The sequence below is a fragment of the Littorina saxatilis genome, linkage group LG11, assembly GCF_037325665.1.
Source record: "Littorina saxatilis isolate snail1 linkage group LG11, US_GU_Lsax_2.0, whole genome shotgun sequence".
Classification (NCBI taxonomy): Eukaryota; Metazoa; Mollusca; class Gastropoda; order Littorinimorpha; family Littorinidae; genus Littorina; species Littorina saxatilis.
Window position 1 is genome coordinate 42,936,025 of NC_090255.1, and position 15,191 is coordinate 42,951,215.

The 15,191-nt window shown below is 42.9% G+C and overlaps 2 protein-coding genes across 4 annotated transcripts in view; one reads left to right on the top strand and one right to left on the bottom strand.

The window, feature by feature from the left end:
- The window catches only part of LOC138980526 (zinc finger protein 11-like), a 66,486-nt gene that overhangs the window by 27,114 nt on the left and 24,181 nt on the right, over positions 1-15,191 (top strand). The window contains exon 2 of one of the 3 annotated variants that reach the window (XR_011460365.1): positions 2,420-2,876. The exons of the other annotated variants lie outside the window; for them this stretch is intronic. The gene's annotated coding sequence lies outside the window, so the exon portion shown is untranslated. Of the gene's footprint in view, positions 1-2,419; positions 2,877-15,191 lie in introns of those variants that run through there. 3 annotated transcript variants of the gene reach the window in all.
- The window catches only part of LOC138980524 (uncharacterized), a 79,208-nt gene that overhangs the window by 4,833 nt on the left and 59,184 nt on the right, over positions 1-15,191 (bottom strand). The window lies entirely within an intron of this gene.

The following is a 15,191-nucleotide window of genomic DNA, read 5'->3' on the forward strand; positions in this document are numbered from 1 at the left end:
CTTACGTTCAGGGCGATTAAGCGATGTCTTGCAGACAGCTTACTGGAAGTCAGACGATGTTTTCATCAACTTCTACCTTCGTGACATCTCTTGCACGCGACTGGATGGCTCCAGTGCTTTGCCGGCTTTGGTGGCTGCAGGGCAGGTGCTTGCAAGGACATAAGTAAGTTCCCTCCGCCTTTAGGAGGAATCTGCATTCATAAGAATTGGAGTAAGAATATGTGATTAAATCGAAAATTTTTAATTAAATTTTGATTTAATATAATATACTTACCCAATTCTTATAGTTAATACCCTCCCATCCGTCCCCGCTGGATTATGTCCTTGGGGGTTTGTTTGACTAATAGTCTCGAATGAACATGACGGATGCTAGCGCTCACGTGGTGCGCAGGGTGTTATGGGTAACCGAGCAAGGTCAGGCCATAGCAACGGCTATGGCGTCGCTTTTAGCTTGGTTACCACCCTACTAAGGGCAGGTAATTTGAGAGGTTTTTCGACATCTAGCATGTGGGACTAAAGTCAATGCATTCATAAGAATTGGGTAAGTATATTATATTAAATCAAAATTTAATTAAAAATTTTCGATTTAATGACATTTTACTGATTTTAGTGATTTGAATGGACATTTTAATTCATACGCTTTATTGAGAAATAAAGGTAAAGAATAGATTTTTGTGGGATAAACTCAATCAAGCCTATTAGTCACTCAGTTTTGCAGTTTCGCAGACACTTTTACACACACACACACAAACACACACACACACACACACACACACACACACACACACACACACTCTCTCTCTCTCTCTCTCTCTCTCTCTCTTCCTCTAGCGCTATAATGTACAGCGCTACAATGTACGGCGCTACAATTTCGCCACGCTGAAAGGTACGGTGCTGAAAAGTCCCAACGCTGAAGTGTACGGCGCTGAAGTATCCTCGCGCTGAAGTGTATGGCGCTGAATTTCTGGTGCTGAAGTGCTGGCGCTGAAGTGACATGGAACCTATTATTATTATATATATGTTCTGCGCGAACTTAGAATCCGGTTTCATTCTAGAATGGACCGGGTCCAGGTTGGAATTCTAACCCTGCGCAAGTACAGGGGTGCCATTCTAGAATGAAACCCTTGAATAAAGGGGGCCGTAATGTTTGTAGGTAAGACAGAGTTGTCTTCCCTTGAATTATCTCCACCTGCACCTTCCCTTTGATAAAATGGGGCTGATTTGTCTACCCCTGAAAATATCCTTTGGCGATCTTGCGATGTCATGTCAAGAAAGTTGACACTCCTGAGTACGCAATAAACAAAGGCAGACCATGGCAAGGGGGACTACCAGGGCGGTATTGTTTGCAGGGCAGTTGTTTTTGTGATGAGAGCCGGTTGCGGCCGCTTGCCGCATGTCAGCGCTGTCTCCCTCTCGGAAATGTCCGGTTTTTTGACAATTTTTTTGACAGACAGACAGACAGACGGTCAGACCGACTAACCGACAGACAGACCAACAGAAGGACAGAGTGAGGTATAGAGCTGTTGTCACAGGTTTAAAAAAAAGTTGACATTATATCTTCACAATTCAGAAGACCAACTTCATGTATATGAATAAGATTAAAAGTTACAAGCGAGATCGGCAAAACACCGTCAGTCCGGAAATTTCCGTTCGTAGCGATCAGTGCTGAGTGTCTCTCAAAATCGTAATCACTTTCAGAACATCACAATCCCAATTCACGATGTCTTTGAGTAAAGTGTAAAAAACCCGGAAAAAAACTCAACCAAACACACAAAAAACAAAAACAAACAGAAAATCCACATTTGTGGCTTTGGCTGTGTGATAGTCTAACTGAAATGACTATTCCAACTTGGACCCAAATTCCAACCTTGCGCACGGCCGATTCTAGAATGGACCAGCAACAAGGGTTTCATTCTAGAATGGCACCCCTGTACTTGCGCAGGGTTAGAATTCCAACCTGGACCCGGTCCATTCTAGAATGAAACCGGATTCTAAGTTCGCGCAGAACATATATAGCTTTTGCCATTGGCAAATATGTTGTTACTTTCAGAATTGTTAAAAGTAATTGGATTATTATTTACAGTCTAACAGTGTCACAACAGGAACACTCAATTCATTCAAAAATTCTCTCAACAAGTATTGGAAACAATTTATGTTTGAGGTTGACTTGAACCGTTCATTTTTAGAAGAAAGCATGCCAGAAATAAACACTAAACGCTAACAAACAAAAAGAAAAGGAACAAATTAAGTAGAGATAAAATCATATAGCATGCAAAAGGCTCATGTAGCCTACAGGCTGTATATGATAAATGATACATGTGTGGAGTACAGAATTGCCCGAACAGCTAGTCTGTTGTCATGAAGTATTTGATGCAATCAGAATAATGTGATGCAATTATTTTTTCCCAACGTAACACAGTGAACAGTCAGTACCTTGAACAGTGAACAGTCATAGACTGTCGACACGCCTGGAATAAAGAACAGTCAGGGACCATTTTATGCAGGGTTAGAATTCCAACCTGGACCCGGTCCATTCTAGAATGAAACCGGATTCTAAGTTCGCGCAGAACATATATAGCTTTTGCCATTGGCAAATATGTTGTTACTTTCAGAATTGTTAAAAGTAATCGAATCATTCAAATCTGCACTCAAGACATTCCTTTTTTCCAAATAATCCATGCATTCTACACTGTTCACCCCATCCCACCCTGAATAACTGTACATATTTTAATGGTTGATGGTGTGTGTGTGCTAGTGACTTTAAGTCTCCGTGTGTGTGAATGAGTGTATGTGCGCCTTGAGTCGCCTGTTGGTGAGATATGTGCGCGTTATAAATATTCGTATTATTATTATTATTATTATTATTATTATTATGCTTGGAACAGTGAACAGTCATGGTCGGTCTACACCTTGAACAGCGAACAGTCAGAAACGGTCAACGCCGTGAACAGTCAACAGTCAGAGATGGTCAACGCCGTGAACAGCCAGGAACCACCACCACCGTTAAGTCAGGGAGGGTCAACGCCGTGAACAGTGAACAGTCGGGGACCATGGCCTCTCACTGCAGCATGGATGAAGGAGACACAACAGTTCTGTCAGACGTCAAGATAGAGATTGATGTCGCTGAAGAGACACCGCAGTGTTGTCACATGACTGAGTCACAGCCATACGGTAAGGGTGAGAGTTGTATATGATACAAAAAAGTCTCGTTTTAACCCCTTCACTGCCACAGTATATTAGCATTTTGGTATTGCTGGTCAATGGGAAAGAACTGTGTTGAAACCCCATCAAGAAGTTGGACAGTGGTTACATCCCATTTAGTTTTCACAAATGTCCTGAAAAGTGCTGATGTAAATGCCACATATCTAGTACGTGTATGGGCGTAGGACAAACCAAAAATGACCACGTAATACATACGGGGTGGGCAGTGAAGGGGTTAAGGCCTGTAGTAACTGTAGCGGAATGTGGGGAAGAAAGATTTAGAAAAGTAGAAGTACTTTCAAACTCCCACACTTGAGTTATATTGCTAAAAAAAAACCTCAACAACAAACGCAATTCTTTATAGGTGGATTCTACGAAGTATACCGTAAAAGTCGACCTATAAGCCGCAACTTTTTTTTCCTAAATGGACCCCTGCGGCTTATAAGGCGGTGCAGCTTATGAATGACTTTTTCTGAATCAGTGGAGTGTATCCGACTTCGCTCAGTGACCTAGTTTCCGGAAGTTGGATCGCCGCTGTGTAATGGCCTTGAATCAGCTGTGTTTACCTCAATTCACTCACTCACCTTCTTTCCGGAAGTTTGAAGCATGACAATAACTTACACTCACACAGTAATGGGTTGGCATACACCGGTTTTGATCGATCACAATGCCGAAAGAAAAGTTTCCGAAGGGGATCGTCGTGCAGGTTAACAAGAAGGGGTGGATGGATGAGAAGATGATGGACACCTGGCTGACAGAATGCTATGGGAAAAGGCCAGGGGGTTTCTTCCGTCGCACTAAAGCTCTGTTAGTCATGGACAGCATGCGTGCACACATCACTGAGAAGGTCAAAAAGTCAGTCACTGCCACCAACTCCATCATCGCTATCATCCCGGGTGGCACAACAAAGTACCTGCAACCCCTCGATATCAGTGTGAACCGGCCCTTCAAAGTGGTGATGAGGGATGAGTGGGAGTGGTGGATGGCGAGAAATCATTCACAAAGACTGGCCGCATGCGTAGAGCAACCTTTGCAGATGTGTGCCAGTGGGTCCTGAAAGCTTGGGATGCTGTCAAAAAGTCAACGATCATCAATGGCTTCAGAAAGGCTGAGATCATCACTGGAGCAGACGACGCGACAGACAACACGACAGCCACTGACAGTGGGGCCGAGAGTGACACTTCCGGTGACTCTGTGCCAGAAGCCATTCTGAACTTGTTCATCTCCGACACTGAGGAGTCCGACTTCAGCGGATTTTCAGCATCAGATGTTGAGTGATTTACAGAACTAACTACAGGTGCTGTGTGCAGGACGAGAGGACAGTTTGATAGTCCAGAGTTCTGTGAATCACTCAACATCTGATGCTGAAAGTAAAGTGCAAAACTGACAAGTTAGCCGGTTCGTTTTTGTGTGTGTGTGTTGGTTTTTCGTTGACTTTCGATGTTTCTTGACTTGAACTTTGCTTCTAGGCGCGGCTTGTATGCCGGAGCGGCTTGTGTATGGATTTTTCTGATTTTTTTTTTTAAATCGGGGGGTGCGGCTTATACCCAGGTGCGTCTTATAGGTCAACTTTTACGGTAAATTCCGGTTTATTTTTTTTCTCCTTCTTTGTTGTCTTTAGAAACCAGATAGACTTTGCATGTTTTTACAAAAAAAAGTCTTTCCGATGGATGAATGGTGCATCAAAAAAAAAGATTCGAAAAGTTAGGAAAGTTAGTTCATCGCGCACGATTCATATCACACGAGTTCGAGAGACACAGAACAAGCACGTCTGTTTTTCTCCTTAGTGTTACTTAAATTAGTTCTGAAGAACTGGTTCGCCTGACGGTCTGAAGATGACGAAAAGGTCGATCCCAGTTGAAACCATGCTTGCTCGTGACTCGTCGGTTTTCCCCATCCAGTTCATGTTCTTTGAAGTGTTCGGTAAATATACTCTGCCTCGACGTCCTTGGACATCTTCACCCAGAACCCGGAACCCGGAACGTCTGCAATTAACAAACCTTGGTTCAGCTCTATAATTGGTTCATACAATCATAGAACTTACTGAGTGGTTTGTTCTGCGGCTGGTATGGTCCTTCTCCCATCGCAGTGACCAGCTAAACAAAATAAAACAACTGAGCCCAAAGTGCTCTAATCCAAACGTTCAAGTTGCCGCCACATCACGGCTTCCACTTGCACAACAACTACATAACACGATACATGCATCATATTACGATATTACAGAACAACAAGAAAATATTTGCGGTAACGACTTGGCCGTTGCGAAATCTCTCGGCTGGCCATTTGGTTACCAGCTGAGTTGACTGCGCAGGCGAAAATCGGAAAGGCTTTGGCAAGCTTGACTTGAATGAGCTACTCACCCTTCGACGTAAGTTATTCTGCTATTAATGTGACACGCGTCACATGCTGCTTCTTGACCAGCGAATTAAGACGTTCGTCTGCCTGCCCGTGTGCCTGTCCTCGTGTCTCAACGCAGAATGCCAGATCGCCGTTGACCTGCCTCCTGATGATTGGCTGCGCTATACGTGACGCGAGAGACTTTTCACACGTCACTAAAGAAGACCCTCACGCGCCGTCTCCTTCTGGTCTCGGTACCTTCATGCGCCGTCTCCTTCCGGTCTCGGTTAAATCGGATAAATATTATTGACTAAACATGACTAAACACTGCAAACCACTGCAATACACAAACTTATTTTCTGAATCGCGTTCCGCGACAGTAACACTCTCATGACTGGGAGGCTGTTACCTCTAACCCGGGTGTGCAACTTACCAGTCCGGCTACATACTATCTTCCTTACGAATTTGGCCTTCCATTCAAGTACTTTTCATGAATACGTCATTACGTGATATGTTTCCCCTTGCTCTTATCACATTATAGTTACTCCTCTGAAGTACCTTGCAGGCACTGTCTCCTTGAGGGTTCGCATTGTATTGCGCAATGTAACATAGTTAACACTAACCACAGGTGGCTTTAACTCCCTACTACATGTTTCTTAATTATCTTTTTTTATTTTTTTTATTATAAAAAATGCTTCACAGGATAATTGTAAATAATTTGTCACGGAGAGGGGTACATTTCTTGCATGACTGTCTTTACCAGGTAGAAAAATATGCATTTGTACAATTTTTGTGACACATTTGCCTGTGAGCACGGCTCACATCACCCCTACCCCGTATTACAAATATTAAAGAGACGTAAAAGAATACACCAAATAGAAAACATGCACATATTGCAAAGACAGTAACATTATTTCCTTCATGAATCTGTTTTTCTTTTTGACATATCTTTTCTGGTTCATATAAATGGATAAGTTTGATAATGAGGGGGAAAAACACTGACTGTGACACGTCACTCTTGCTGCCTACTGTACATTTGATACTAGAAATGGACCATAAATAGCAACAGCCTTCTTGCGTTTCTTTTTCAGAGCCACATGGGGATGGTGTGACCACAGAGAACACAGCTACCATGCCTTCAGTGCAGACATTAGAAGGACAGACTGCAGTCAGCACATACAGTGAAATATGGCTGAAACAAGAGATACCGACACCAGAAGCACAGACTGCAGTCAGCTCTTACAGTGAAATGTGGCTGAAACAAGAGATACCGACACCAGAAACACAGACTGCAGTCAGCTCTTACAGTGAAATGTGGCTGAAACAAGAGATACCGATGCCACAAAGACAGACTGCAGTCAACGCTCCAACTTCAAGTGAAATGTGGCTGAAACAAGATTTTCCAAAGCCAGAAACACAAAGTGCAGTCAACACTCCAACTCCAAGTGAAATGTGGCTGAAACAAGATTTTCAAAAACCAGAAACACAAACTGCAGTCAACACACACAGTGATATGTGGCTGAAACAGGAGATACAGACACCAGAAACACAGACTGCAGTCAACACACACAGTGATATGTGGCTGAAACAGGAGATACAGACACCAGAAACACAGACTGCAGTCAACACTCAAAGTGATACATGGCTGAAACAAAAGATACAGACGCCAGAAACACAGACTGCAGGTAACACTGACAAATTCATGCGATTGAGGCAAGAGATATGTCCCCATCTGCCTGAATGTGACAGCAACAGTTCAGTATCAGCAACAGGTTGCATGGAAAGTTGCTTGCCTGAGTGTGAAACAGATGTAAAAGAGACAAATGTAGTTCCAGTATTCGAGTCCACATCCCGTACTGTAGAGAAAAAGTATGCATGCACAGACTGTGGTTCTCGGTTCAGACTGTATCAAACTTTGAAGCAACACATGTTAACTCATACAGGAGAGAAAAAACATGCATGCATAGAATGTGATGCCAGGTTCGCACGGTTAGTCTATTTGAAAAAACACATGTCAACCCATACAGGCGAGAAAAAGCATGCATGCAAAGAGTGTGGTGCAAGGTTCAGAGAGGCTTGGACTTTAAAGCAACACATGGTAACACACACAGGAGAGAGAAAGTATGCGTGTACAGAATGTGAGGCTAGGTTCACACAGTTAGGAGGTCTTAAGAGACACATGGTAACACACACAGGAGAGACAATGCCTGGATTGAAGCAGCACATGCTAACTCACTTTGGAGAGAAAAATCATGCATGCACACAGTGTAATGCTAAGTTCACACAGTCAGATTCTTTGAAGAGACACATGTTAACACATACAGGAGAGAAAAAACATACATGTGAGCAGTGTTATGCTAAGTTCACACAGTCAGATTCTTTGAAGAGACACATGTTAACACATACAGGAGAGAAAAAACATGCATGCATAGAATGTGATGCCAGGTTCGCACGGTTAGTCTATTTGAAAAAACACATGTCAACCCATACTGGCGAGAAAAAGCATGCATGCAAAGAGTGTGGTGCAAGGTTCAGAGAGGCTTGGACTTTAAAGCAACACATGGTAACACACACAGGAGAGAGAAAGTATGCGTGTACAGAATGTGAGGCTAGGTTCACACAGTTAGGAGGTCTTAAGAGACACATGGTAACACACACAGGAGAGACAATGCCTGGATTGAAGCAGCACATGCTAACTCACTTTGGAGAGAAAAATCATGCATGCACACAGTGTAATGCTAAGTTCACACAGTCAGATTGTTTGAAGAGACACATGTTAACACATACAGGAGAGAAAAAACATACATGTGAGCAGTGTTATGCTAAGTTCACACAGTCAGATTCTTTGAAGAGACACATGTTAACACATACAGGAGAGAAAAAACATGCATGCATAGAATGTGATGCCAGGTTCGCACGGTTAGTCTATTTGAAAAAACACATGTCAACCCATACAGGCGAGAAAAAGCATGCATGCAAAGAGTGTGGTGCAAGGTTCAGAGAGGCTTGGACTTTAAAGCAACACATGGTAACACACACAGGAGAGAGAAAGTATGCGTGTACAGAATGTGAGGCTAGGTTCACACAGTTAGGTCTTAAGAGACACATGGTAACACACACAGGAGAGACAATGCCTGGATTGAAGCAGCACATGCTAACTCACTTTGGAGAGAAAAATCATGCATGCACACAGTGTGATGCTAAGTTCACACAGTCAAATTCTTTGAAGAGACACATGTTCACACATACAGGAGAGAAAAAACATACATGTGAGCAGTGTTATGCTAAGTTCACACGGTCAAATTCTTTGAAGAGACACATGTTAACACATACAGGAGAGACAAAACATACATGTGAGCAGTGTTATGCTAAGTTCACACGGTCAAATTCTTTGAAGAGACACATGTTAACACATACAGGTGAGAAAAAACATACATGTGAGCAGTGTTATGCTAAGTTCACACAGTCAAATTCTTTGAAGAGACACATGTTCATACATACAGGAGAGAAAAATCACTCATGTAAAGAGTGTGGTGCTAAGTTCTCACATTCTGGGACTTTAAGACTACATATCATGTTGAAACATACAGGAGAGAAAAGGTATGCATGCACAGAATGTGATGCTAAGTTCCCATGCTCACAATATCTGAAGAGACACATGTTGACACATTCAGGAGAGAAAGTTCATGCATGCTAAGAGTGTGATAAGTTCAAAACTTCTGGTAATTTGAACAGACACAAAAAACCATGCATGCACAGAATGTGGTTCTAGGTTCACACGGTTTTATTCTTTGAAGCAACATGTTAAGACATTTGGGGCAGGAAGATAGCTCGGTTGGTAGCGGAAGCTAGCTTGAAACCACTCTGTGGTAAATGGTGTTGATTCGAACCCCATGTTTTGGCGAGAGATTAGTTTCCTGGAGTCAGAGGGATCACAGTTCCCACAAGGTTAATATATATAAGCATTCAGACAATGAGGGTTCTTCAAGCCATAACTTCCCAACTTGTAGAAAAGTATACTGTCGGTACATAATTATGATGACTTCTGGGTCGGAATAAAACTCACTGGAGACAAAATACTAACTTGGACAATAAGTAACAATAGGGTTAATTAGAGCTGCTTTACTCTTGTTTACCACATCATTATGCAAATTAGGATTTCAAGCTCTGTTCTATACTTCTCTTCAAAACGAAACACTGGTGACAGTTCACCCTGTCACATAATTGTTGTACAATGAGAAAAGACTGCACCAGAGCCAACTTAACTTTGAATGTGATAAGGTGAAGTGTCACCAGTATATTAGAGTAAAACTATTGTCATTGTCCAGTCCCCCGTATCTCTCAGGTAAGACTTGCTATGCAAGACAGCGAGAGTGTACAAATGAAACGATTTTGATGGCTAGGACACCCCCCGCGGGTTAGGGGGAGTCCCATATTGGTTGGGACGAGAAAGAATTTACCCGATGCTACCCAGCATGTCGTAAGAGGCGACTAACGGTTCTGTTTCTCCTTTTACCCTTGTTAAGTGTTTCTTGTATAGAATATAGTGAATGTTTGTAAAGATTTTAGTCAAGCAGTATGTAAGAAATTTAAAGTCCTTTGTACTGGAAACTTGCATTCTCCCAGTAAGGTCATATATTGTACTACGTTGCAAGCCCCTGGAGCAATTTTTTGATTAGTGCTTTTGTGAACAACAATTAACAAGTGGCTCTATCCCATCTCCCCCCTTTCCCCTATCCCATCTCCCCCCTTTCCCCGTCGTGATATAACCTTGAATGGTTGAAAACGACGTTAAACACCAAATAAAGAAAGAAAGAAAGATGGCTAGGACCCCAAGAATTAATCATTGCTTGATACCGAAACAGCCAATCGGATTGGCAGCTGTGCAGCCGCCATTTTTTCTCGCGAAGCGAGCAATTCCAAGGCACGGTTGTCTACTCTCGCTATTCTATGCCGTCTTGATGTTCCAAAGCAGAACGCTGTTCCTCAAGTAAAGTCAGTGCGTTCCATTCGTGCTATTGACAAGTCTGATTTTTCACATGATTTAGCTAGCATCGTTGTTGATGATTTGTCTGTCTCTGACTTGAACAAAAACCTTAGGAAAGTCTTAGACAAGCACGCTCTTGTGCAACAGCGGAAGGTGCGCCAGCGTCCGCCTACCCCTTGGTATAACTCCGTTGCTCCGGAGCTTCAACAGTTGAAACGTGAGCGGCGTCAAGCTGAGCGACGCTGGGCATCTTCCAAGCTGACTGTACATAAGCAGATTTATGACGCCGCCAAGCAGAAAGTCATAGATTTTGTTGATGCCGCCAAGACCACTTTTTATTGAGTCACTTGAGAAAAAGTGACTATGTAATCGGTCAGTGTTAGTCCGTAGACACCACCTTAACGTTGGACTTTTCTCGGAAACTATCAAAGCGATCGGGCTCATATTTTGTTTAGTCGTGACCTCCAATGACCTCTACACTTTAACGATGGTTTCGTTGACCTTTGACCTTTTTCAAGGTCACAGGTCAGCGTCAAAGGAAAAATTAGACATTTTATATCTTTGACAAAGTTCATCGGATGTGATTGAAACTTTGTAGGATTATTCTTTACATCAAAGTATTTACATCTGTAGCCTTTTACGAACGTTATCAGAAAAACAAGGGAGATAACTAGCCTTTTCTGTTCGGCAACACACAACTTAACGTTGGGCTTTTCTCGGAAACTATAAAAGTGACCGGGCTCAAATTTTATGTGAACGTGACTCCCAGTGACCTCTACACTTTGACGTCTGCTTTGGTGACCTTTGACCTTTTTCAAGGTCACAGGTATGTCTTGAAGGAAAAAAAAAAATTGAAATATCATATCTCTGAAACTATTCATCGGATTTGATTCAAACTTTATAGGATTATTCTTTACATCAAATTATTTACATCTGTAGCTTTTTACAAACGTTATCGGAAACACAGGGGAGATAACTAGCCTTTCCTGTTCGTCAACACACAACTTAACGTTGGGCTTTTCTCGTAAACTATAAAAGTGACACAGCTCTAAGAGTAACAAATGTTAGTGTGTCTACTGTTAATATGATTGCTTCGAAAAAAAATTAATGATGCTAGTTTATGTGAATTAAGTTATTGATGGGGTTTGTTTATGTGAGATTAATGAGAGTATTTTTAATGCCAAGGTATCCCGCAGTGGGGCACTGCGGTTATGAAATTAAAAGCCCCTCCTGTTTTTGGAACCGCAGGAGCTTTCTAGTTTGCTGTTAGGTAGATTTTTGGTTCCTCTTTCCTGTCATGCTCTCTTTTTCTTCATGAATTCTTTTCTTTGTTCTGCCTTCTTGCTCATTCACCTGTATTTTTTCCAAAAATCTCTTCTCTTGCCGCTTGTCTCGCGATTCGTGTATAGTTTAATCTGTTAGTGTTCTGATGTAAGTCCAGCAGTAGATAGGTTAAGCCTATTTTAACATACTGGAAACTGGTAATCTTCCAGTAGGTATTAATTTAGTTTTACTAAAGCCTGCTGGGACACAAGTAATGGGTTAGTGCATTTGTAAACAGGAATCGCTTGACAAGTGGCCCCCTTCATCCCCCCCTTCCTCGTCCTGATATGGCTCTGCGTAGTCGGCTGGACGTTAAACAACAAATAAACAAACAAAAATGCCAAGGTAAATATTTTGTTGCTCGATCCATGCAATCTCATTCTTCAGGTATGCATTGTGTTGTGAATAGCAATTTCTTCCTGTCCATCTGATGCCTCATATAATATTCAGAACTGCGAAAGTGACTCGATCGAGCGTTTGCTCTTCTTGTTCATCCAAGGTCGCAGCATCCTCATCTTGTAAAGAGTTGTTTAACACTGTCATCACCATGCTTGGTAAAGCAAAACAGGTCATCCTTCCAACTGTACATGACATGTCGAAACTGCCAGATGTTTTTTCTAAGTATTTTCATGAAAAGATTTTGACCATCCGCAACAGCTTCGCCCAGCATAGCGTCTCAGACCGCTCTCCCATTTTTGTTGGAAATTCGTTCTCTGTTTTCACCCCAGTCTCTGAAGATTGTGTTCGTAAACTCATTGTGAAGTCTGCCAAAACGTCCTGTGACCTCGACCCCCTCCCCACCCCCCTCCTTTGTGATCACTTAGACATCCTTCTACCCACCATCACTAGAATACTGAACGAGTCCCTTTCCACTGGCACCGTCCCCTCAGACTTCAAAAAAGCTGTCATTAAACCCCTTCTGAAGAAAAGCTCCCTCGACCCCAACGTACTTAAGAACTACAGGCCCATCTCAAACCTTCCCTTTCTTTCTAAAATCCTAGAGAAGATAGTCCTAGACCAGCTCTCCTCCCACCTCTCTGCCAACAACCTCCTCACTCTGCACCAGTCAGCCTACCGCACGGACCATAGCACAGAGACCGCAGTCCTTAGTATCCTCAACAACATTTTGACTTCCTTAGACGATAACAAAATTTCCCTGCTCCTCCTGTTAGACCTTTCGGCCGCTTTCGATACAATTGATCATGAAATCCTGCTGTCCCGCCTTGAGCACACTTTCGGCATCCAAAATTCAGTTCTAAATTGGTTCAGATCCTATCTCTCAGACAGAACAAATTTCGTAATTGTAAACGACGTCCCATCCCAGGAAACCTCCCTCCTTTTTGGCGTTCCCCAGGGCTCTGTGCTCGGGCCCGTGCTGTTCATCATGTACACCTCCCCTCTGACTGACCTCATCGACAGACATTCCGTTTCCCACGAAATGTTTGCTGACGACACTCAGCTTCAGAACTCAGCGACTCCCTCAGAATACGCCCAGATGACCACCTCCCTTCAGTCTTGCATTGCTGACGTTGAACTCTGGATGTCCACTAACAAACTTAGACTTAACTGTGACAAAACAGAAGCCATTCGTTTCACCAAATCCTCCCTCTCCTCCTCTCTCTCTCTCCCTCCTTCTATCACTTTGGGCAGCAGCACTATTGAATTCTCAGACTCCGTCCGTGATCTTGGCATCTTTCTTGATAGCGATCTCTCCATGAAACACCATGTTATGAAAGTCTGTCAGTCCGCTTACATCGAGCTTAAGAGAATAGGTTCTATCCGCCCATACCTTACCGAAGATGCCACCAAGACCCTTGTTTCCTCCTACATTCTTTCTCGATTAGACTACGGAAATTCTGTTCTCATTGGCTGTCCTCAGTCTGTCATCCATCCTTTGCAGCGCGTTCAAAATTCTGCAGCCCGGCTTGTCTGCAAAGCCCCTCGGTCCCAGTCCTGTTCCCCCTTGCTAAAGAAACTTCATTGGCTCCCTGTAGAGCTGAGAATCCAATATAAATGCTGCTGTATCTGCTACAAAATAATATCTGGCTCAGCCCCATCCTACCTGTCTGACCTGTTCACACTCTATACACCCTCACGATCCCTCCGCTCCTCTGTAGACACTAGAATATTCCGTCTATCTTCTTTTAGTCGCAAACAGCACGGCCAGAGAGCCTTCTCCCACTCTGCTGCCGTTGCGTGGAACTCTCTCCCTTACTCTATCCGACACTGCCAAACATTCTGTTCCTTCAAATCAAACCTTAAAACACACTTCTTCACCCAGTATTTTGATTAATTTTATTTCAACATGGTGCATTTTTGAATCAGGTGTTTGAATGTTTGAACGTTTTGCCTGTGTTAGTATGCTTGCAGATTGTATTGATGTAGTGTTTGAGTTTCGTTGTTCACTTGTGTGCTGAATGCTGCTGCACATGCTTTTGCTTTGCTTTGTATGTATTATGTATGTTTGTCATTGTAAAGCGCTTTGAGAATGTAAAGTGCTCTATAAATCTCCCATATTATTATTATTATTATTAAATCCTGGCGTTCCTCGCGTCGAGAATTGTCCAAGAAACGCTACTTCCTCGCCCCACTTGCTTCACTCGCCAATTCTTGTGTCAAAGAAACAGGGGACTGTTTAGTCGTTTTTTGCCGATCGTTGTGTGTGAATTCATTAGTTTATAAACTAAAAGTGCTGGAATGCACCTGTGTCCGTCTTAGAAAAGCTGCAGGCAATTAACAGTCTCCATTTGACTGAAGCAAGTTTCTTAATCCCTGTGAAGTGCGGGACGGTCCACTTGTGTCTGAGAGAGGCTGCTAGGCTTGTCTGCACGGGTGAAATGATGCACTGTGGCGCCTGACCGCCTCTGTTTCCACCCGCAGTGGGGCACTGCGGTTATGAAATTAAAGGCCCCTCCTGTTTTTGGAACCGCAGGAGCTTTCTAGTTTGCTGTTAGGTAGATTTTTGGTTCCTCTTTCCTGTCATGCTCTCTTTTTCTTCATGAATTCTTTTCTTTTTTCTGCCTTCTTGCTCATTCACCTGTATTTTTTCCAAAAATCTCTTCTCTTGCCGCTTGTCTCGCGATTCATGTATAGTTTAATCTGTTAGTGTTTTGATGTAAGTCCAGCAGTAGATAGGTTAAGCCTATTTTAACATACTGGAAACTGGTAATCTTCCAGTAGGTATTAATTTAGTTTTACTAAAGCCTGCTGGGACACAAGTAATAGGTTAGTGCATTTGTAAACAGGAATCGCTTGACAAGTGGCCCCCCTCATCCCCCCCTTCCTCGTCCTGATATGGCTCTGCGTAGTCGGCTGGACGTTAAGCAACAAATAAACAAACAAA